A 23,626-nucleotide genomic window follows, 5' to 3' on the forward strand; every position below is an offset into this window, starting at 1 on the left:
AAGCAACCTAAATGTCCATCGATAGATGAATGGATAAAGAAGAGGTGGTACATATACACAATGGAATACTACTCAGCCATAAGAAAAGGGCAAATCCAACCATTTGCAGCAACATGGATGGAGCTGGAGGGTATTATGCTCAGTGAAACAAGCCAAGCGGAGAAAGAGAAATACCAAATGATTTCACTTATCTGTGGAATATAAGAACAAAGGAAAAACTGAAGGAACAAAACAGCAGCAGAATCACAGAACTCAAGAATGGACTAATAGGTACCAAAGGGAAAGGGACTGGGGAGGATGGGTGGGTAGGGAAGGATAAGGGGGGGGAGAAGTAGGGGGGTATTAAGATTAGCATGCATGGGGGCGTAGCAGAAAAAAGATGGCTGTACAACACAGAGAAGGCAAGTAGTGATTCTATAACATTTTGCTATGCTGATGGACAGTGACTGTAAGGGGTTTATAGGGGGGACCTGGTATAGGGGAGAGCCTAGTAAACATAATATTCATCATGTAAGTGTAGATTAGTGATACCAAAAAAAAAGAAAAGGGCAGTTCCTGTGTGGTAACCTCCAATGAGTTCTACACAAGGGTATAAAGGGCATATAAAAGTGTAGGCAAAGGGTCTGTTTGTGTTTATACAGAGGATCAAAGCCCAATTGGGCTACCCCGAAAATGAACTAAGATACGATATGAAAAAGAACTTCCAACATCAGCACTCTCTGGAAGACTCATGCCAGAAGATGATCATCAAAAAACCCCAACAAAGATCCACGCACTGCTACAGCTGTAGATGCACTCATCCCACCAGTTCCTGGACTTGCCTTGGGAATGAGGAAGGAGATATCTAAGCTGGCCTGTGCATACAGTAAAACAACAAATTTGACTGGATCTATACTGTTGGAACTCAACCAAGAATTAGGAGAAGTGCAAATTGTAGCGCTCCAAAGTCTTACAACTACAGACTATTTACTGTTAAAAGAACATAGGGGATGTGAACATTCCCCAGGAATGGGTTGTTTTAATTTGTCTGATTTCTCTCAGACTGTTCAAGTTCAGTTGGACAATATCCACCATATCATAGATAAGTTTTCACAAATGCCTAAGGTGCCTAACTGTTTTTCTTGGTTTCACGGGAGATGGCTGGTAATTACAGGTATGCTTTGGTTATGTAACTATACTCCTATTATGTTAATGTGTGTGTGCAATTTAAGTAGTAGCTTAAAACCTATACATGCTTAAGTTACACTTCAAGAAGATATGTCAAAGAAATAATCAATCTTCCCATGTTTTCTGCCGCCTTCTACTTCTATAGCTTTTCTTCTTACTTCCTAATTACAACCCTTAAATAGAATTCGTGCCTCATATCAAATTTACCGAGTATCATAATTCTTCCAAGTGGTAAAGATACCTCAAGACAAATGCTGGGCATAGAAGCTACAGGGCATAAATGTGCAAAGAAATAAAAAGCTAACCATTTCAAACAATAAGGCTTCTCTCTCACTTACCAACTTTACATTTCCCTGTATGGCCCCGGAAGATGACTGGTTAGCCAGAGACGGGTAAGATTCCTCAAGGGAGGAACAACCTAAGACAGGCACAGTTGCAGGGGGATCATCAGGTGAGAAATTGGGGATCAACAGAAGTGAGGCTTAGAACCTCACCCCCCCATTCTGAGAGAAATCTTCTACATACGTGGATGTTTTATTGCCCTGGTCTAGCTTGGATTAACACATAGTCTACAGGCACACACCTGATCATCTACATTTGCTCTCTTACAACACTAAACTATGTTTTCTACCTTTATCTTGCATCTACCTACCACTTCAGCATTTTATTAAAAATAATAATAATAGAGAAATGTGGTATCCACATATAAATCAAGTATAAAAATCAAATGAGTATTCATATTTGAACTGACTTTTTATAGTTCATAATGCATGAGCAAAACCGAAGGTTTCTGTGATGGCTGCCCTTGTGCTGTTCACCAAGTAAGAATTATTCACTATGTAAGAATTTGTTCTCCATGTAAGAACTTGTTTGTTATGCCTCAGAAGATTGGAGACTGATGAAAATTAGGCTTGGGGTGGATTAATGATTGTGCATTGAGCATTGACTCCCCTATACAGAATTTTATTATTGTTAACAACCATTTGATCAATAAATATGAGAGATGCCCTCACAACAACAACAACAAAAAAAAAAGTATACACTTCCAATGGTAAAATAATAAGTAACCGGGATGTAATGAATATAGTCAAGATATTGTAACAGCTTGGTATGGTGATAGCTGGTACCTAGAATTGTCATGTATATAAATGTTGAATCACTATGTTGTACACCTGAAACTAATGTAATGTAATACTGTGTGTCAACTACCCTTCAATAAAAAAATAATTATCTACAAAAAAAAAAAATGTAACCTCAGAAGCTCCAAAGATGAAATAATATTTGGATTTTCCACTATAGGTGTTGTATAATAAAAAAAATTGACCAGCATTTAAATGTGTGTATTTTGCCTAGTGGTGGAAATAGCCCACTTGTTCTGGGCCTATGTAACCATACCCTATATGGGTTGGGGTGGGTGAAGGGGAGGCACTTGCTGGACAAGTATTACTGCTGGTAATCTAGACCAGTACAGTAGCTGAACCCTACATCCTTTCCAAAGGTGAAAAAGTTTGGGTATATATAGAGAGGAGAAATAACAGCTGAGGGTAAAGGAATGAATGCAATGAGGGAAATCCAACATTACATCAACACTTCAAAAAAGGCTCAGGACAAGAGTCAATACTGTCTCTTAGCTCAGTTATACCAGATGCCTGAACAAGTAAAGCCATGTATTGTTGAGACCACTCCTGCTTTCGGACCTTGGCAAGATCAAATGGAAGCCTGCAACCTAGGTGACATCACCCTTGGAGACATTTTGGTCATGTGATACGATGATGGACTAGACAAATTATTAATGATTGAAGGACTCTACTAATGTGCCAGTATCTTTTGACTCATTTTTCAGGTTACACCTACCGTACCGTACACTGGCATTGTTGGTATGATTATAATATTGATTATAATACTTATATTGACAGTCAAATATAGTGAGAGATTAAAATCCTCCTTTACCTATCCAACACTGCTCCAAATGTCAGGCTCAGAAAAGAATGATGGTCAAAGGCCAAGGGGTAGCCTGTTGTATAATAATTTCACTGGCCTTTACCCTTGTTTCCTGGGAGAAAGACTCTAAAATCCTTGAATTTTCTTGAGTTATTTATAAGCACCTTGGATCATACCTGGGTTCTTATGAGTAAGATGACTCAGGATTGGGGCTGGTCATCAGAAAAATCAGCCATGTAATTGGATGGTTGGGGATTTGAGTGAGACTGACCTCCAGAGATGGACAAGAGGGCTGGAAATTGAGTTCAATCACATGGCCAATGAGTCAATCAATCAAGCTTCTATAATGAAACCCCAATAAAAATTCTACCTTCCTGGTTGGTAAACACATCAATGTTAAGAAGGGTAAGGCACCTGATTCCATAGGGAAAGGGCACAGAATCTGCATTGGAGACCCTCCCAAACCTCACCCTATGTGTCTCTTCATTTGACTGGGCCTGATATGTACCTTTTATAGTAAAACTGTAATTATAAATTTAATACTTCCCTAAATTCTGTGAGTCATCTTATCAAATCTGAAAGGAATTAGGTTGTGGGAACCCCCTGGGTTTGTAGCCAGTTGATTAGAAAAGTAGATGGCTTTGGGACCTTACTGTCAGCTAATGTTTGAAGTGGAGAAGTTGTTGTGGACTATGTCCATAAACCTGTGGAGTTTGAGGCTAACTCTGAGTGGTGAGCATCAGAATTGAATTGCCTTGCAGCACACCAATTGGTATCAGAATAACAGGATAGTGCTGAATGACTATCTTATTTATGGCCCTAAGGTACTGAAAGAATTTCTATTCCTGCTCTTTGGGTATTCTGACTGAGAGGCTAGGAGTGTTACAAAGAAAAGAACAAAGTTCTTTATTAGGCTCTCAACTTTTGGTTTTTGTTTTTCCTTAGCTTTTTGTTTTAGAATGCATTCTTCAAGTTTGGGTAGAGGTGTAGATGAGTCAATCTGAACTTTGATGGATTCAACCCCAATAATCCTGCCTATATCAGTGTAATTTTTTGCTAGCATTTTTTGCTATCTTCCATTTTGGATTGATTTAGGCTCAAGGATAACTTGTGAGTCAATGCCCAAATTAGTTAGGAATACATTATAAATAGGGGAGTCTCTAGAGATTACAAAGAAGTACTCATTTGATAGATTGTGGGTAAAATTGCAACATTTCCAGAATCTCTCACCTGGCCTTAGTGCATCTCTATATCAATAGTTGTTTCTAAGGGGTGAAGAGAAGTAGTCCATCTCCATATCAATAGATAATTACAAGGGCAAGCAAGGACATATCTGGCCTGGAGAGGTTGGGTGGGGTACCTTTTTGCAGCGAGGTCACAAGAGGCACAGGCAAGCAGAAGCAGATGACTGCTTGTGAGCAATAAACAGATATCTCCCAATTTATTTCTCCCTTTGACTGATTTTGGTCCAAAGGTATTTTGCCCCAGGCTGGGAAAATATTCCCCAACCCACCCCCATCCCACACCACACCACCCTCAGAGTTACAGAGATTAAGCTGGCAATTTTAATTTCATAAGTATTCTCTCCATATTAAGTTAGTAGATAAAGTGTCACAAAGAAGGAAAGAATGTTCCTTAATGGTCCCAAGGTGACAGCTAAGGTTTGAGCTATGGAGGATATCTGAGAATTATTAGAGATACCCATAAACTAAGTAGTTTGTTGGCCTTGGGGAAACAGTTGTGTAACAATGTTAGGGTTTATGGCTGATATTGTGCTGCCTGTATTTAGAAATACTGAAAAAGTGGACTATTGTGAAGTAGGACAGGGACATGGGACAAGCATCATGATTAACTTTTCCTGCCTAGGATGAAAAATGTCAAGATATAAAACAGTATGGTAAGAACAGGAGGGACTCTACCTTAAGGATAAGATTGCATTTTATGAACCAGGGAGTTAGGAGGTAAGATTCTGTGGGTAAAATCATAACACTTCCAGAACATCTCTCCTGGCTTTAGTAAATCTGCATATCAATAGGCATTCAGAGGTGGAAAGAAGTATGGCTTTAGTGCATTTGCATCATTCCTCAGGGGTGGAGAGAAGTTCATCTCCATATCAATGGGTAATTATCTGGGCAAGGAGGGCTTATCTGTACCTGAGAGGTGAGGGGAGTGCCAGTTTTGCTGCTGCTGGAGCAGGAGAGAGAGATGGGCTGGACTGCAGTTTTGTAAGCAATAAACAGGTTTTAAATTTTATTTCTCCCTTTGACTGATTTCGGTTTTTAGAGGTATTTTGCCCTGGCATTTCCTCTCCCCAGACTTACAGATTCCTAACACATTCTTTTGTAATCAGCCAATAACCAACCCTATCTTAAGGCAGGGCAAGCAGTCCTACCTGATACGTTCCCAGCACTGAGGTTAACCAATATCTTGGGGAACAGGATCAATAAATTCCTTGCATTAAGTTTATTTTACAGAATTATCTAGAGGACTGACTATGGGTGGTGACATAATGTCTCTCACCAGAGAAAGACACCATGGGACCACAGCAAGTCTGCAGCCCCTGCACCTGCCACCCTTTGCCCCATTCTTGAAAGCCTTAAAAGACAAAATCCTATGCCTTTAAGTGTGCCTCCACTCTGAGGTTGCCCACACTCCCTTTTCTTCAAGCATGTACTTTTTAAATAAAGCCTTCTTACTGAAGGGCCCCCACTCATAAGATGGCGAACTTCCTGCTTCTCTTCCGGGTCCTCGGTTCCCGCCGGCGCCACCTGAAGCCCAATCACCCCTCGCCCCCCTCCCAATCCCAGCACCTGGCCAATAGTCACCAGCCCCGTAGAAGTGACACCTCAATCAACTCATGCCCCTTCCTATATAACCCAGCACCTTTCCCTAATAAAGCGGAATTCTCCGGTGAATTGCTGCTGTGTGTCGCTCCTTTCCTTTCACTTACTGCTCAATTTATTGCATTTTGTCTCTGTACTCTTTCAGTGGTGTCTTTGTCACTTTACCATTTCATTCTATTTTCCAGACTTAAGTACAAATCTTCACTCCATCTCTGTTCTACTCCAGATAAGTAGGGAGGGGCTACTGGGGGCCCTGATTTGGGCTTGTAAGTCCCTGTCACCTGGGTAACCCAGACAGGACGATGGCTGTACAATCATCCTCTTTAGTAGCCTGATTGAAAATCTTCTTTCTTTGCCTTTGGGAAGTTCTCAGTACATAATCTCACTCCATCCAGTGCTCTGTGGCTTCCCCAAATCCTGGGGTGATAGGGACTTAGTTCCCATGCCATGCAGATCCAAGCAGACACTAGGTGACCCCGGTTTAGAAGTTGGCAAGGGATCTGCCATATGCTGAAAAGGAGCTCAGTGAACTTTCCTTTCCTCCCTCTGCTCTTCCTTGCTCTGTGCTGTCTGTGAAGCAGCTGCCATTCCCTGCTACTCCTGCTTTAAAGAATTCCTTCCTTACCTATCCTCATAGGACCTGCTGGAGAATTCTTTCTCATTCAGAGTCAAAACCCTCTGCCGTTCAGGTTGAGGTTTCTCTTAGGGCTTCACCTAATGTGCAGGGAAAGACCTCTCTAGACACAGCTGCCTGACAACAATTGATTCTCCCTTGGAGCATCTTCACTGATCACTCACTTCATTGTTTTCCTCTTTAACTTCTTAGTTAACAGAGACTATTTCTTTTCCCAATGTTTCTGTTTACAGAAACCACAAGCATCTTTAGTAAGAGACTCCCTCTTCCAGAGGTTAATGACTAGGAGAGTGCATCTAGTTGTTTTATCTGTAAGACTATCAGTTTATTTCAAGTGTTATTCTGTTATTATTTTAAGACTCTTCTCAATATGTTCAGCAAGGGTATTAGAAATCTGGCATGGAGCTATTTCCCATTCTGGTTCTTGTTGCACATTAAGCCCCCTATTTCAGACATAAGGCCATTCGCAAAAAGTTAGGAGAAAACTGGGGTCACATCTGCTTTTGGATATACCCCTGAATTCTGTCTAAAAATATTAAAGAGCTGTTCCCTGACATCTCCAACTGGACTCATCCTTTCTTTGCTTATAGGACTGAAACAGAACCCAATCTATTTTCACAGGGAAGATTTTAGGATAGTCTCCAAAATAAATGGTGTTGGGAGCCACACAAAGACAACAAGATGGCCACAGTTCATGAGGTTCCTGCTTCACTTCCTGGAGATTAGCTGCGAGCCCGCGCGCGCCAACAAGAAAGCCCGCGCGCGCCAAGAGATACTCTTCTCCCCCTCCTTCCCCATTATCATATACCAATCAGAATGTAACTCGCTGCGCCTGCAGCCAATCCCCTGCTTACAAGTATCCTATGGTCCACTCTGCCCCTGAACACTGGTGTATATCTACCCCCGTCTTACAATAAAATTTGAGGGCTTGATCAGAATACTGTCTTGCCTTCGCTCTTCTCTCGCCCCCATTTTCTTTCAGGTCGGATCCCCCTCGTCCCCACAAATAACTAGGTCCCGCCGGACGGGACAAGTGGCGCCCAACGTGGGGCTCGAGGCGCGGATCCTTCGCAGGCGGACCCCCGAGTAAGATATCGTCTGGCCAGACCCCTTCTTGATGAAACAATAGGAGACGCCTTTCGCCGCTCACGGAGGTCGTCGTCCCTGGTGAGTACCGGCCGCCTTACAAGAAAATGGGAACTAAATTAAGTAAAGAAGCGGTCTTCATAAGAGACCTAAAAAGTTCACTTAGGGAGAGAGGAGTTCGAGTTAAAAAGAAAGACTTGGTAAAGTTTTTTATTTTTGTTGATGAAGTCTGTCCGTGGTTTATCATTAATGGCCCCGAAATTCATCCTAAAAAATGGCAGAAAGTAGGTAGAGATTTAAATGATTATCTTATCAAAAACGGCCCTGACTCTGTTCCTGTTTCAGTATTTTCCTATTGGGGTCTTATCAGAGATATTGTTGAAAATACTGACCCTGATAAACGTCAACTCTTGTCAGTGGCAGAATATTGCCTCCGCCCCCTATCTCGGGCGGCCTCAAAATCGTCTCTTTCGAGTGATCCCCCTGCCCCAAAATCAGCTAAATCCCCCTCCCCTAGCCCGACACCATCTTTGCTCGGTGCCCTCCATGATACCCCTCCCAAATGTTGCATTTATCCGCCTCTCCCTCGAGATTCGGACTTTGTCGATACACAAAAGGTTTTTCCAGTCGTGACTAAGAGCCAAAATGGCGAACCTTTAGATCCGGGAGACGCGGCTGAACTAGAAGACGAGGCGGCCAGGTATCACAACCCAGATTGGCCCCTTGCCGCCCCGTCGCTTAACCCCCCTTCTTACACACCCCCCGTTTTGAAAAGAGCCTCTTACACTCCCTCTATTCAGCCTCCCAATGTTTGCGCCCCGGCCTTTTTGCCCCCGTCGGCCCCTCCGCTACCCCCTCCGGCTCCCGGTCCTGTTAGCCCCCCTACCAGCACTAAAGACCTAATAGCACAGATAGTAGAACAAAGAATAACTTGCCATCTCCAAAAATTAGTTGTCTCCCAACCAGTTCGTCCCGCATTATATTCGCAAAGGGGCCTCTCTAAGAAACCGCTTACAGCCACAAAACCTAAAAAACAACCTAAAAAACTGCTCTTTCCTGTTCTTACCCGGGCCTCCGCCCGCTCTGGCCCCACCTCCACAACACATAGTCCGGAAGAGGGCGATCTTGAAAGCGACGGCGAAGACGCCCCTGCTGCTCAGGAAATAGAAAGTGAGGGAGAGGAGCAGGCTGAGCCAGAGCCGGCCGAGCCTGCCGATGGCCCTAGAGAATTTCACAAAATCCATTTCAAAAGCTTAAAAGAGCTGAACGCGGCCGTTAAAGCTTATGGCCCCAATGCCCCTTTTACCCTTTCTGTTCTTGATTCGCTGTCTCGAAGAGGACATTTACTCCCAGGTGAATGGCTGCGTATAGTCCAGGCTGTGCTTACCCGTGGTCAGTTTTTAACTTGGAAGGCAGATTTTGCTGACCGCTGTCAGACCATCGCTGCTGCCAATGTAAAAGACCCTCATTCCCCAACAGCGTCCTAGACTTTTGATAAGCTTACGGGACAGGGCAGATATATCTCTGAAACCAGGCAGCAGCGCCTTCCCCTTGGTCTTTTATCTCAAGTGAAAGATGCCGCTTTGGGCGCTTGGATATCACTCCCTGCTTCCAGGACTGCTAACACTCCTCTAACTAAGATCACTCAAAGCTCGCAAGAAGACTATAGCGAATTTGTTAGCAGACTGTTAGAGGCCGCCGAAAGGACCCTTGGTTCCGCGGCTGCCAATGATAAGATTGTAAAACAGCTAGCCTATGAAAACGCCAATTCGGCATGTCGAGCCGTCCTCCGCGGTAAGACTCGAGACAAAACTCTTGATGAAATGCTGAGAATGTGTAGAGATGTCGATCCTTTTACATCCAAAGTCCAAGCCCTTTTAGCTGTAGGTGCCGCTGTTCAAACTCCCCCGGCTTCTTATCCTCCTTCCTTCCCCAAGGGCGCACCGCCTATGCGTAACTGCTTTAAATGTGGACAGCCAGGCCATTTCGCTCGCCAATGCCCTACCACAGCTCCTCCTCCTAGAGTTGGGTCAGTCCCCGGTATTTGCCCTCGCTGCCATAAGGGGCGGCACTGGGCCAAAGAGTGCCGTAACAATCCAACAAATCCTTTTTACAGTACCACAAATCCTTTCACCCCCCCTTTTCAGGGAAACGGGCTGAGGGGCCAGCCCCGGGCCCCCCAGCCAATTCCATTTCAGCCGGCCTCGGGGAACAGCCTAGCTGTAGCACTCCCGCCCTCTATCGGGCCACACCCGGGAGTGCAGGACTTGACCTCTGTGCCTCCTCCTCAACAATATTAACGCCTGAAGAGGGAATTACAATTATTTCCACAGGAATTTATGGCCCACCTCCCAAAGATACTTATTTTCTAATTTTAGGGCGAGCTTCCACCACAATAAACGGCCTTATTGTCCACCCTTCCTTAGTTGACAATGACTATACTGGAGAAATAAAAATTCTTGCTAGTGCCCCCCAGTGCCCTGTCAGCATTATGAAAGGTCAGCGCCTTGCGCAGGCGCTCCCCCTCCCTTTAAGTACATCTCACCCTGCTATTCATAAGCAGCGAGGCTCCTCTACCCCAGGTTCTTCAGACTTATATTGGATCCAAGCTATTACTAAAGAACGCCCCACTCTTAAACTTAAGATCCAAGGAAAAGTATTTGAAGGAATTTTAGATTCGGGGGCCGACTCTACGGTCATATCTCAGGCTTCATGGCCCTCCAGCTGGCCCTTACACGCTTCCTTGACCCATCTACAAGGAATTGGGCAGTCAAGAAACACCTTACAGAGCTCACAGTTATTAAACTGGGAAGATGAAGAAGGAAATACCGGATTCATTCAACCCTTCGTAGTTCCTGGGTTGCCGGTAAATCTTTGGGGAAGAGATATCCTTTCTCAAATGAAGGTCATCATGTGTAGCCCTAATGAAGTTGTAACACAGCAGATGCTTTCACAGGGTTACCTCCCTGGTCAGGGGTTGGGCAAACTAAAACAGGGAGATCCCAACCCGATACTGGCCACGCCTAAGATAGACCGCTCAGGTTTAGGGTTTGAAAAACATTTTTCGTAAGGGCCGTTGCTCCTCCTGCACTCCAGGCAGACAAGATTACTTGGAAAAGTGATGTTCCTGTCTGGATCGATCAATGGCCCCTTACCACTATAAAATTAAATGCAGCCATAGAGTTAGTGCAAGAACAGCTGGCTGCTGGACATATTGAACCTTCTACATCCCCTTGGAACACCCCAATCTTTGTAATCCAAAAGAAATCAGGCAAGTGGAGGCTCCTACAAGACCTCAGGGCGGTTAATAAGACTATGGTCTCTATGGGCGCATTACAACCGGGAATTCCCTCTCCAATAGCCATCCCTAAAGGGTATGTCAAATTAGTAATTGATCTAAAAGATTGCTTTTTCTCCATACCTTTGCATCCTGATGATTGCAAACGTTTTGCCTTTAGTATACCCATTACCAATTGTGTAAGGCCTTCTCCCCGGTTTCAGTGGAGAGTTCTCCCACAAGGAATGGCCAACAGCCCCACTCTTTGCCAAAAGTTTGTAGCCCAGACTATAGACCCCTTTAGGTTGCTCTTCCCCACTTTGTATATTATCCATTATATAGATGATATTCTTCTTGCCGGTCCTGACCAGCAACAGCTCTATGCGGCCAGTCAACAGCTAGTCACTGCCCTCCGAGATCGAGGACTACAAATTTCCCCAGAAAAAGTCCAGGTCCACCCCCCCCAACTTTTTTTAGGCTTTGAATTATTTTCTAATAAAATCCTCACTCAAAAAATTCAGTTAAAGAGAAGCTCCTTAAACACTCTTAATGATTTTCAGCGTCTGCTAGGAGACATCAACTGGCTCAGGCCTTATTTAAAGCTGACCACCGGAGAGTTAAAGCCCTTGTTTGATGTCCTACGTGGAGACCCTGATCCTTCCTCCCCCCGCTCGCTTTCATCAGAAGCACAAAGGGCATTAACCATTGTAGAGCGGGCTATTTCTGAACAGACCATTAGCTACTTCTCTCCACATCTAAGTTTGTGGCTGCTCATTTTCCCTACCCCCTTCTCCCCTACAGGAGTCCTTTGGCAAAACCATCCACTATTTTGGGTTCATTTGCCAGCCTCCCCCCCTAGAGTCTTAGCTACCTATCCTCAATTAGTTGCTGCCCTCTTACGTTTAGGCCGAGAGGCAGCTCTCAAGTTGTTTAGGAGAGACCCTGAAGTTATAACCCTCCCATACAATACATCTCAATTACAATGGCTTATTCAACATGATGATGATTGGGCAATTAGCTGCACCTCCTTCCAGGGGACAATAGACAATCATTACCCTGCAGACAGATTAGTCCAGTTCCTTCAAAAGACCCCAGTTGTCTTTCCCAAGAGGACTAAAACCACGCCAATTGCTGGGGCCGTAATGGTGTTCTCTGATGGGTCCTCCTCCGGTATAGCCGCTTTCAGTATTAATGGGCAAGTTACTCGAATACAGACAGACCTCTCTTCTGCACAACTTGTTGAACTAACTGCAATAATCAAAGTTTTTGAGCTTTTAATAGATGCCCCCTTTAACCTTTACACTGACAGTGCCTATGTAGCAACCTCTGTTCCCCTATTAGAGACAGTGCCTTACATACGTCCCTCTACAAATGCTTCCCCCCTATTCGCAAAATTGCAAAAATTAATTCTAAACCGCGATGCCCCTTTTTTCATCGGGCACATACGCGCTCACACTGGCCTTCCAGGGCCGCTTGCCAAAGGCAATGACAGAGTTGATCTGGCGACTCAATTAGTAGCCTCTGTCACGTCAGACTCACCCTTGGCTGCAGCCCAACGGGCTCATGAACTACATCATCTCAATGCTCATACTCTTAGACTCAAATTTTCAATCACCCGAGAACAGGCCCGCCAAATAGTTCGGCAATGTCAAGGATGTCTAACTCTCCTCCCAGAGCCTCATAACGGAATCAACCCCCAGGGGTTAGTTCCAGGAGAGATATGGCAAATGGATGTCACTCATTACCCTCCCTTTGGTAAATTAAAATATATCCATGTGTCTATTGACACATGTAGTGGTTTCCTATGTGCATCCTTGCAAACGGGAGAGGCAACTAAAAATGTTATTACCCATGTTCTCTCATGCCTGGCATATCTACCACCACCTAAAATCTAAAAAACTGACAATGGGCCTGGATACGCCAGCTCTAGCTTTAAACAGTTCTGTGCGCAGTTAGGTATTAAGCACATAACAGGAATTCCCTATAATCCCCAAGGCCAAGGCATTGTTGAAAGAGCCCACTTAACCCTTAAAAACATGTTATTCAAACTTCAGTCGGGGGGAGAAGTACTCTATCCGAAAACAGGTAATGCAAAGACACTCCTAAATCATGCACTGTTTGTTCTTAATTTCCTTACTTATGACTCCGCGGGTAAAACCGCTGCTGATCGCCTTTGGCATCCCTCCACGGCAGATAATTATGCACAGGCTATGTGGAGAGATCCGATGACCAACACATGGCACGGGCCTGACCCTGTGCTCATATGGGGGAAAGGACATGCTTGTATATATGATGCTAAGGCACAAAATGCCCGATGGCTCCCAGATAGGCTCATTAAACTCCTAGACACAAATAGAGGCAAAAACAATAATAATTCCAGTCCAGGGCATATTAACCCCTGAGAAGCCTTCCCTTTCTGTTTATTTTCAGGAGGCAAAAATGAAGATTTCTACACTATTGACCCTCGTCATGACCTTTCGCCCCGTTTGGACCCATCAGATTTTCAATTTCACCTGGACAGTCACCAGTGAAGCAGGAGACGTCGTTTTCAGTTCTTCTACCTTAGCAAGTTCCCCCCCATGGCCTGTTCTTGCCCCTGACCTCTGTGACTTGGCCGCTGGAGCTTCTGCAGCCTGGGGGACCCCAGACATTTACTTTCCTTTTTCCACCTCCCCTGAGACCTACCCTGAGGGACAATCTACCACCTCTCCTGGGTGTAACAACACCCCTAGGAGAACCTACCTCAGAGAAACAGAATTTTATGTTTGCCCGGGAGCTCATAGAGATCGAGCCCTTAACTATAAATGTGGATATAGAGACTCCTATTTCTGTGACTCCTGGGGGTGTGAGACTACAGGAGATGCTAGTTGGAAGCCTAGCTCCACCTGGGATTATATAACTGTAAGTAGGGCTTGGAATCCCAAGCCTAACTCAACTGTTACCCCAGAATGTCAAAGCACCCAATCCACAAGGGGGCGATGTACACCGCTCTCCATTGCCTTTACTGACAAGGGAAAAAGGGCCCCTATTGATAGATGGCTCAGGGGACATGAATGGGGGCTAAGGCTTTATGTTTCAGGAAAGGACCCTGGGCTCACTTTTAAAATCAAATTAATTCGATCCATTCCAAACGCCAACAAGCACGTTGTCCTTGGCCCTATTGCCCCTAAGGCAAGAGACCCAAGACCTTCTAACCCTTCTCCCCTGTCTACTAGTACTGTTTTCCAGGCCTTGCTCCCCCCAGTTTTACCCTCTACAGGCGAAATCCTTAAAGGCCTGGCTAATGTGACTGCAGAATCCCTTAACTCCACTGGATATAGCGAGTGCTGGTTATGTTTCTCCCCCGTTCCCCCGTTTTACGAAGGGATAGCAGTTTTAGTAAACACCTCAGCAGACCTCATACTTACCAATGACTCCAGCAAGACTCGCTGGTCAGACCCCTCCCGTTTTTCAGAGACCTCTCCGGGTCTCACATTGACGCAGCTTTCGGGAATAGGCCTCTGTATACATAGCCCCGTCTTGCGTCTACCCCCTCAGCTAATACCCATTTGTAACAGCTCCTTCTCACCCCCGCTGTCCTATGAATTCCTTGTCGCGCCCAACGGTACTTATTTTGCTTGCTCCTTTGGCATAACGCCCTCTGTTAACCCGCGCTTGCTAATATCTAACAATGAATATTGTGTTTTAGTCATGCTCATGCCCAAGATTTCCATACATCCCACCGAAGACCTCCTTCCATATTACTCGGGCTCTACTCGCACTAAGCGTGAGCCAGTAACCGCCATTACCTTATCTGTGATATTAAGATTAAGAGCAGCTGGGGCTGGAACAGGCATTGCCTCCATAATTACTTCTAAACAACAATATTATGCTCTTAGTCAGGCTATTGATAAAGACATACAAAATCTGCAAGAAGGTTTAGACAGCCTGAAAGAATCTGTTGTCTCTCTCTCTGAGGTAGTGCTCCAAAATCGCCGAGGGTTAGACCTCCTTTTCCTGAAAGAAGGAGGCCTCTGCGCTGCTCTTAAAGAAGAATGTTGCTTCTATAAAGACAAAACAGGGTTAGTGCAAGATAGCATTGATAAAGTTAAGAAAAACCTAGAAGCCAGGCAAAAACAAAGAGAAAAGGATGAGGCCTGGTATAAAAACTAGACCTCTGCCACCCCTTGGTTAACTACTCTGATCCCCACCATCCTTGGACCCTTGGCAGGATTCTTCCTTTTAGTGTCTCTTGGCCCTTGGGCCTTAAGAAAACTGACAGTTTTTATTCGAGAGCAGGTTGACCAGCTCGTCAAGCCAGCGGTTGCTGTTCATTATCACAGACTTACAGCCTGTGATGAAGAGTCTTACACCGAACCAACCAATGCTCCCGGTCTCCGGTTCTCAACTTTACAGGCGCCTCAACCATGGTACCATCGATTCTGGCACCGTACTTAATGTGGCCCATATGCTGGTCAGCCAGAACCAGACATACCCCTAACTATGAGGGTATGGGCATCGAGATGAGTGCGAGACAAAGTACCGCAAGGGAGGGTTCTTCCTAGAACCTCTCTGGTCCTCCCTGAGAATACGCCTGGCTTGCATAGAGGTTGGTATCCATATGTACATAAAGCCTTGATATATTAAGATCAATTTGGCTTTCAGCTCTGCCTCTCCTCCCTAAAAGATACCGAGAGCATTTGCGAAATGTTACCCTGCTGGAGGAGCCAGGCCTCTATTCCCTCACTCGATTAAGGCCCACCTTTCTGAAATAAATAGAAAGGGAGGAGATGTTGGGAGCCACACAAAGACAACAAGATGGCCACAGTTCATGAGGTTCCTGCTTCACTTCCTGGAGATTAGCTGCGAGCCCGCGCGCGCCAACAAGAAAGCCCGCGCGCGCCAAGAGATACTCTTCTCCCCCTCCTTCCCCATTATCATATACCAATCAGAATGTAACTCGCTGCGCCTGCAGCCAATCCCCTGCTTACAAGTATCCTATGGTCCACTCTGCCCCTGAACACTGGTGTATATCTACCCCCGTCTTACAATAAAATTTGAGGGCTTGATCAGAATACTGTCTTGCCTTCGCTCTTCTCTCGCCCCCATTTTCTTTCAGGTCGGATCCCCCTCGTCCCCACAAATAACTAGGTCCCGCCGGACGGGACAAAATGGTACACCATCTACAGCTTTTATAAATTCCTCTCATTTCCTGTGCATTCGACATCTTTTAAGCCAGTGTCTTCCTATTCTACCTTTTCCATATAATCATTTTGCACCTGAAGTGTCCTCTTAATAGATGACCTATTAGACATTCAGACAATAATCTAATTTTCTTTGTAAACTTCTATCCTTAGGCTTTCAAAAGTCTTTAAAATAGCTCTCAGCTCAGAATGAGTCTAGGGGATAAAAATCAACCACAAGTGACTTTTCCTGTTCTAAGTTAAGAGGTAACTGATGTTTGGGGATTTCTAGGTGGTCGAGAGGGAAAGAGAGCCTATCAGTAAATATGGGAACAGGGTTAAATGGAGGAGCAGGAATAGTAGGATAAAAGTCCTCAGGTTATATTGTGACTTGGGGAGATTACTTTGTTTTTTCAGTTTTGTTTCACACTTTGGCAACATAATCCTTTCAAAAAGCAACATTGAAATCTGAATTTCTTTTGGTGCCTCTTCATACCAGCCAAAAAATTGTAGGACATTGGATGTTTTCGATTTTGCCCTCTTTTTATTCTAAGGCCCCTCTCAAATGAACAATTTTGTCTGTATCAAAAGGTTTCCAAAGTAGCCACTGTAATTCTAAATTATATTTGGTAAAATTATGCATTTCAAAAGAAAAGTCCACAAGGTTGTACTTTAGCATAAATATATGTAAGAAGTAGAATCTGCCTCAAAGAAGATATGAATTTACTTACACTTAGACCAGGGTGGGCAAACCATGGCCCTCAGGCCATATCCAACTCACTGGATGTTTATGTAAATAAAGTTTTTTGGGACACAACCTTGTCTACTTATTTATATATTATCTATGACTATTTAACAGGACAGTGGCAGGGTTGAATAGTTATAAGAGAGAGTGTATGGTCCACAGGTCTGTATTATTTATTACCTGACCTTTTATTGAAAAAGCAGGTTCTCAGCAGGGAAAATGCTGATATTTGAAAACATCATCTCTATAGCAACGTTAAATGTATTACTCTTCTAGGGCTGCCATAACGAAGTACCACAGACTGGGTGGCTGAAAAACAGAAATTTATTTTCTCACATTTCTGGAGGCTAGAAGTCTAAGATCAAGAGGCTAGAACATCTAAGATCGAGGTTTTGTCAGGGTTTGTTCTTTCAGAGACCTCTCTCCTTGGCTTGTAGATATCTGTCTACTACGTGGGTCTTCACATGGCCTTCCCCCTGTATTGTCTCTGCTCAAGTCTCTTCTTATAAGGATAACAGTCATATAGGATTAGGGCCCACCCTAATTTTACCTTGATTACCTCTTTAAAGATGCAACCTCCTAATATAGTCACACTCTGAGGTGCTGAGGGTCAGGACTTCAACATATGAATTTGGCAGGGGGATACAACTCAACTCATAACATTAATAAAATTAAAATAGAAATATATGTGAATTGATAAGAGATAAAATTAAGCTAGATGTTTCCTCAGCTCAGTCTAATAGCACAAGGAATGTAAGGTACAACACAGGTCTCTTTTGAAATCTGTTTAAAATTGTTAACTTTAAAGTACATACTTAAAACAAATTAGAAATTTCTTTAATTTTTTTTGCCTATAATTTTGGTCACTATACCTAGACAATGATACTCTTTGGGAGCATTATTTGAGCAGCCTCTGAAACTTTAAAGAAGAGACTATTATTTAAGGAAGAGAATGCTTTTTGTAAATGCCATCCTTTTTCTCTCTATTAAAAATAAAGAAAATGGATGACTTTTAAATATCAGCATCTTTCCTGAGTTTCCACACTTTCATAAGAAATAAAGCAGTTCTTGAGTCAAGAATTGTGCTGTCTTTTAAAAAGTCAGTTTTTGTATTTTTGATAGGAATGTTAGATAAAAATAGGCATGAACAGCTGGGAAAGGGGAAGATAAGGTTCAAGGAAAAACCACACAAACTGCCAAGGAACAGGGTCCATGTAAAGACAACAAAGGCTTTGCAGGGAGATAACCTCTTGCCTATTGATACCAGGCCAAACCAGCCCCAAGCAGGTCCCAAAGTGGGTGCAATTGAACGAAACTAAGAATCACCCAAACCACACCTCCTCATTATCTCATTAAAATAAAATTGTAGTTTTGCTCCCCCTGCTCCCATGGGCTTTTCTGTGTACATTCTGGGAAAAGACATGTGCACCAAGAAAAATGAGTGTATAACTAAAGCTATCCATCAAATGACCTCACTCTGTCAATCAAAAAAGGTGCCTCCCAGCTAAGTCATGATAAATAGACCTTCCCCCTAAAAGTTCAGCGTCTTTGTCTACCTTGACTCTGGCCCGCCCCTCACTTGGAGTGTATTCAAATAAAATTTTTTGCTCTGCTTCACTTTGTTGCAGTAAGAACAAAAACCAAGGAGAACAATCTCAAACTCTAACATTTTCAGTTATTTTTACATTTATATCTATATTATCAGTTATATTTATATTTGCTGTAACAATTAATTACTTTTGAGACCAAAAAAAGAAGTCATTATCAGTAAGTAACATCTTTGGCCCTCTAAGCAACAGTGATATATAATCCCTGCAAGTCATTGTGCATCCCTCTATAATGAAAGGAAATGACATAATAGCTATGTAACTGCAGTGAATCCCCATTTGGTCATCTGTCCTGCCCAATTCCCTTTCTGGGAATTGTCTTCTCCCCCAACTTCCCATGACTACACAGGGAGCAATCACCAAAGTTGCCCCATCATCTGAAAAGTGGAAACCTGTGCAAAGTGAACCTGTGCAAAAAGAGACTCTGGTCTCTGGATCAAAAGTCTATTCAGCCATCAAGAAATAAAAAGAGAACATCTAGGATGTGAGAAAACAAATCATATATTTGATAAAGGACTTGCATCAAGAATATATAAAGAACTCTTACACTCAACAAATATTCCTATTTTGTAAATGGGAAAATGATTTGAATAAATATTTAGCACTTCCCAGAGCAGCCTCCTTCCCAAGCTGGCAAATTTCCTCCTCTTTTTCTGGATGTACAGCATTGTGGAGCCATTAACATTGAACTCATAGCCAACAGCGCTATAACCCATGCCTGGAAAAAGCTTATCTAACACATATTTTCTCCCTAAGGTACATCACAGCCTTCTAGTGCTTAGGGACACCAGACAGCACTTCAGCACTATACCTGGGGCCATTTTAAACAGTAACATTACCAATAAAAGGCACAGAAAAGAAAAAAAAAGTGGCACTAAATTGACCACAGAAAGGGCACTTGTCTTTGTATATAAGAGTGTTTAACCTTAGCTGGAAACATGTGTCTGGCAATTCAACTTTTTGCCACTCTGCACATGTTCATGAATGATCAGCTGCACAAAAATCCACTGAGCTGTATACTTTAAAAGAAACTTTATCACATGTGAATTTCTTAAATTATATCTCAATCAAGCTGCTATTTTTAAAAAACTTTAAAATTGGAAAATATCAAGTATTTCAGTGGTCAGTCATACATACAACATACAAAACTCATGACTATCTGAGGCTTATTTTTCAGCCATATATGCTGGGAAACAGGAAAATATTCTGTTCCATGAGAAAAGAATGAGACTGAGTAGCAGAGAGAAGCAGACAAAGAAGAAACCTAGAATGAGGACTTTCTGGGCACTAATCCTGAGGCCTGCTTATCCAACTCTCCTCCCATTCCACTGTAACCAATGCCCCCTTTTTGCTTAAGGTGTCTCAAGTAGACTTCTGTTTCTTGCAACCAAAACAATTCTAGTTAATACAATGAACTCATAGAGAATTTTCTGTAATCTTTAGATGAAACAGTGAATGAGTATAATTAGTTCTTCAACTAGAACTTGAACAGATATTAAGATGACTATTAACTACTTAAAAACAAAATTCAGTTAAGTACACTGAAGATCGAATTGGTTTTATCAACTAGTTCATGAATCAGACTACATCTCACCTAGAAAGCAGAGAAATGCTCTGAGGAGTTATATAAAATGGAAGGTTTCTATAGACAGAAGGCAGAAGGGTGGGGCAAAAAATTAGCAAAAGAAGAGATTAGGGATTGTTTCAAGTGAGGTCAAGTGGGAGTCTTATGCAGATGACTTCATTAGGAAGCTCCAAACTGACTGATTTAAAATTCCACTCCTGGGAGACACTGAAACTGCAATTAGGCTGGCACTAAGGCCCAGTTTGGTGACTGGGTCTAGAAGTGACCCTGTGCTAGGCCTCCATTTTTCTTTTTAACAGAACCATCAGACTGAATTCCTTCAGGGCAGGATATCATCTTGGTCTTTGAACTATACAGAATTTAGGCCTGTCACCATTCTATGTAAAGAAAATGCTGAAATTTAAGTGTTGAGTGGTATAAAGTTGTAGCTCCAAGGGAAAGAGTGCTCCCAGAGTGGGGCGAATAAACTGGAGGGACCGAAATCAGTCAAGGGAAAGAGTAACTTGGGAGAAAGTCTTTTTATTGCTCACAATGAGGCCTGGCTTCGTCCTCCAGCCACCACTTTCCCTTCTTCCCTTTCACCCAGGCCCCCACCAGCAAAGCCCACTCGGTGCTCTATGTCTCTGCCTCTGCAGTCACAGTGCGCACTCACTTAATTCCCCAACTGCCTGTAAGTCCAGGGAGAGGAATCCCTGGGGCAAAATACCTCTAAAAACCGAAATCACCCAAAGGGAGAAATAAAGTTTATAACCCGTTTATTGCTTATGAACTGCATTTCAGGGCCGTCTCTCTCCTCTGTTCTTGACGAAGCAAGCAAGCTGGCCCCTCCCTTTAAACTCTCAGGTTCAGACACACCCTTGGTTGCCCAGGTAATTATCCATTAACATGGAGATGAATTGCTCTCCACCCCTGAGGACATCTAAATGTACTAAAGCCAGGCGAGACCCTCTGGAAATGTTACAATTCTACCCACACTGCCCAATGGGAGGAACTCCATAAGCGGGTCCCGGCGACTGACAGGCACCAGACCATTTAGGTACCAGAAACGGAGGGGAGGAGATAACTGCTATCCTCTCCACCCCTTGTCCCTGAGGCCGCAGGAAGCTGCGGTGGTAAACATTTAACTGATATGTAAATGAACTAAGGCCTGGCGGGAGATTCCGGAGATTCTGTGCTTTACCCCACAAAAGTGTTCCTGGCCTCATTAGTGTATTAGAATCCCTAGAAAACCACTCCTTTGGGAGTGGTGACAACTTGGTTTGTGATCGTAACTATCCTTAACTGCCTCTGAAGACCTCTGTAAAACGAGATCAGAAAAATAATCCGTTTCTAAAGGCCTCTTGAGGCTGGTATTTTTTGTTATGTAAATTAAACATAGTTGTTAAAATAGTTTATTCACTACTGATTATCTTACTAAACCCCTCCTTCATGGCCATCACAATTGATAAATGTCAGCTTGGACTGACTCAGCCCAGGACATCCAGATGAAGTTACAGTGTCCAACTAAACACTAGTCCCGCTCTCAGATGCATTTGTAAATTCCAATCAAGATCACAATTGATAAGGAAGGTGTTATTTTAGTAGAGAGACCATTGAAGTGTTTTCATTTTAATAGGACAAAAAAAGAGCATAAGCTTCATTCTCCCTCACTCAAATAAACATTCATTTCCTCCACTGTCCAAGAGCCCAAGGACCAAGGGGGCTTTCCCGAGGGTGATCTAAGCTACAGTCAGGCAGGGTCAGGGTGGAGCAGTGTTCTCAAACTTTAGCCTGCAGCAAAATCAACCTGGAGGACTTGTTAAAAAACAGATTGCTGAGCTCCATCCCAGCATTTCTGGTTCAGTATATCATAGTGTTGTTGGGCAATCCAGTTCAGGGAAATCTCCCTCCACACATGGTGAGACCTCAGCGTGGCACATGGTTCTTGACTCTGATGGAGAAATAATTTGCTAATAGGTCAGATGAGTGTAGGTAAGAAAGGTATTCATTAAAGCAATAGTAGTAGTGAATGGCAGCAGCCATGGAGGCAGTAGAGTGTAAGGAAGAACAGAGGGAGGAAAGGGATGTTCACTGAACTGCTCAGAATAGGGCACATCCCTCACCAACTCCTGAAACCAGGCTTCACTGGCAGCCAGGGTCACCTGGTGTCCCAGTGTTCACCTGAATCTGTACAATGTGGGAACTAAGCACCTACCATCCCAGGATCTGGGGGAGCTGTGGAGCATTGGATGGAGTGAGATTATGTTCTGAGTACTGTCCAAAGCAAAGAAATATTTTTGGACAAGCTACTAAAGAACATGACCATACAGCTGCAGTCCTGTCTGGGTCACCCAGGAGATTGGAACTTGCAAGCCCAAATCAGAGGACTCAGTAACCCCTCCCTACTTGTCTGAAGTAAAACAGAGAAGAGAAGGCTTGTACTTAAGTCTAGAAAAAGCAGCAAAGTGACAAAGACACTTACCACTGGAAAAGGGGTTTCTTACTAATCTCTTGACAGACTTGGAAGAGCAGAGAGACAAAATTCAGTAAGCTGAGCAGCAAGACGGTTTTATTTAAGGCAAAGTACCCACTCAAAGAAAGGGGAGTGCGATAACCTTAGAGAAGAGGTACAATTAAAGGCTTAGGATTTGGGTTTTTAAGGATTTCAAGAATGGGGTAAAGGGCCAAGGGAGCATAGGCTGACCTGTGGTCTTGTAATGTCTATTGTGTGGTCTTGTAATGTCTCCAGTGATAGAGACATTAACATGATCAGTCAGCTAGATATTCTGTAAGATAAACTTAACACAAGGAATTTATTTGTCCTGTTCTTCTCCAAGATAATGGTTACCCTCAAACAGTGGAAACATCATTTACAACTGTTTGCCCTGCCTTAAGGTAGGGACAGTTGTTGGCTAATTACGATAAAATATATTAGGCATCTTACCTCCTAACTCACTCATTTTTAAAACAGAATATTAGCCTTAAGATGGAGTCCCTCCTGTTCTTACTATACTATTTATATCTCAGCATGTTTCATCATAGGCAGGAAAAATTAATCACTGGGAGGCTAAGAATTTTTACTTTTCTGACCAGTTCCCAAGTAACATCAACTATCAGTTGTTGGTTCAGAGCTCCATCTTGAGAACCATGAAAGTAGTCTATCATTGGAGCCAGGTCACTGTCTCTGAGAGGTTGTCAAGTTGGGACATAACTCTATCAGATTAAGGAGAGCCTCTGTAAAGGTTTCCATTATGGTCTTCACCTTTCCTATTTTTAGATTTTCTAGAGAAGTAGGAAGCTTCTCTTAAGAGCTTTCTAAAGCATTAGATGCATCTTCATTCAAAGTCCCATGATATGACATAGCAGTTGAAAGAAACCTGTTCTCTCTTCAATCATCTGTCTGATTGTCATGTAATGTGAGAATATTTCTTTAATGAAACTGGTATGTTCATTCAAGCCTTACATTAATGTTTTATGCCACATCTTGCATCAAGTAGTGACTCCCCTCCCTTTAGGTTAATCTTAGAGATGCAGTCTTCTGATATTCTCTTGTGAGTGTCTTCTGTGTACAAGGTACCAGATTAGGGACTAAGGAAGATG

The sequence above is a fragment of the Manis pentadactyla genome, chromosome 11, assembly GCF_030020395.1.
Source record: "Manis pentadactyla isolate mManPen7 chromosome 11, mManPen7.hap1, whole genome shotgun sequence".
NCBI classification, from domain to species: Eukaryota; Metazoa; Chordata; class Mammalia; order Pholidota; family Manidae; genus Manis; species Manis pentadactyla.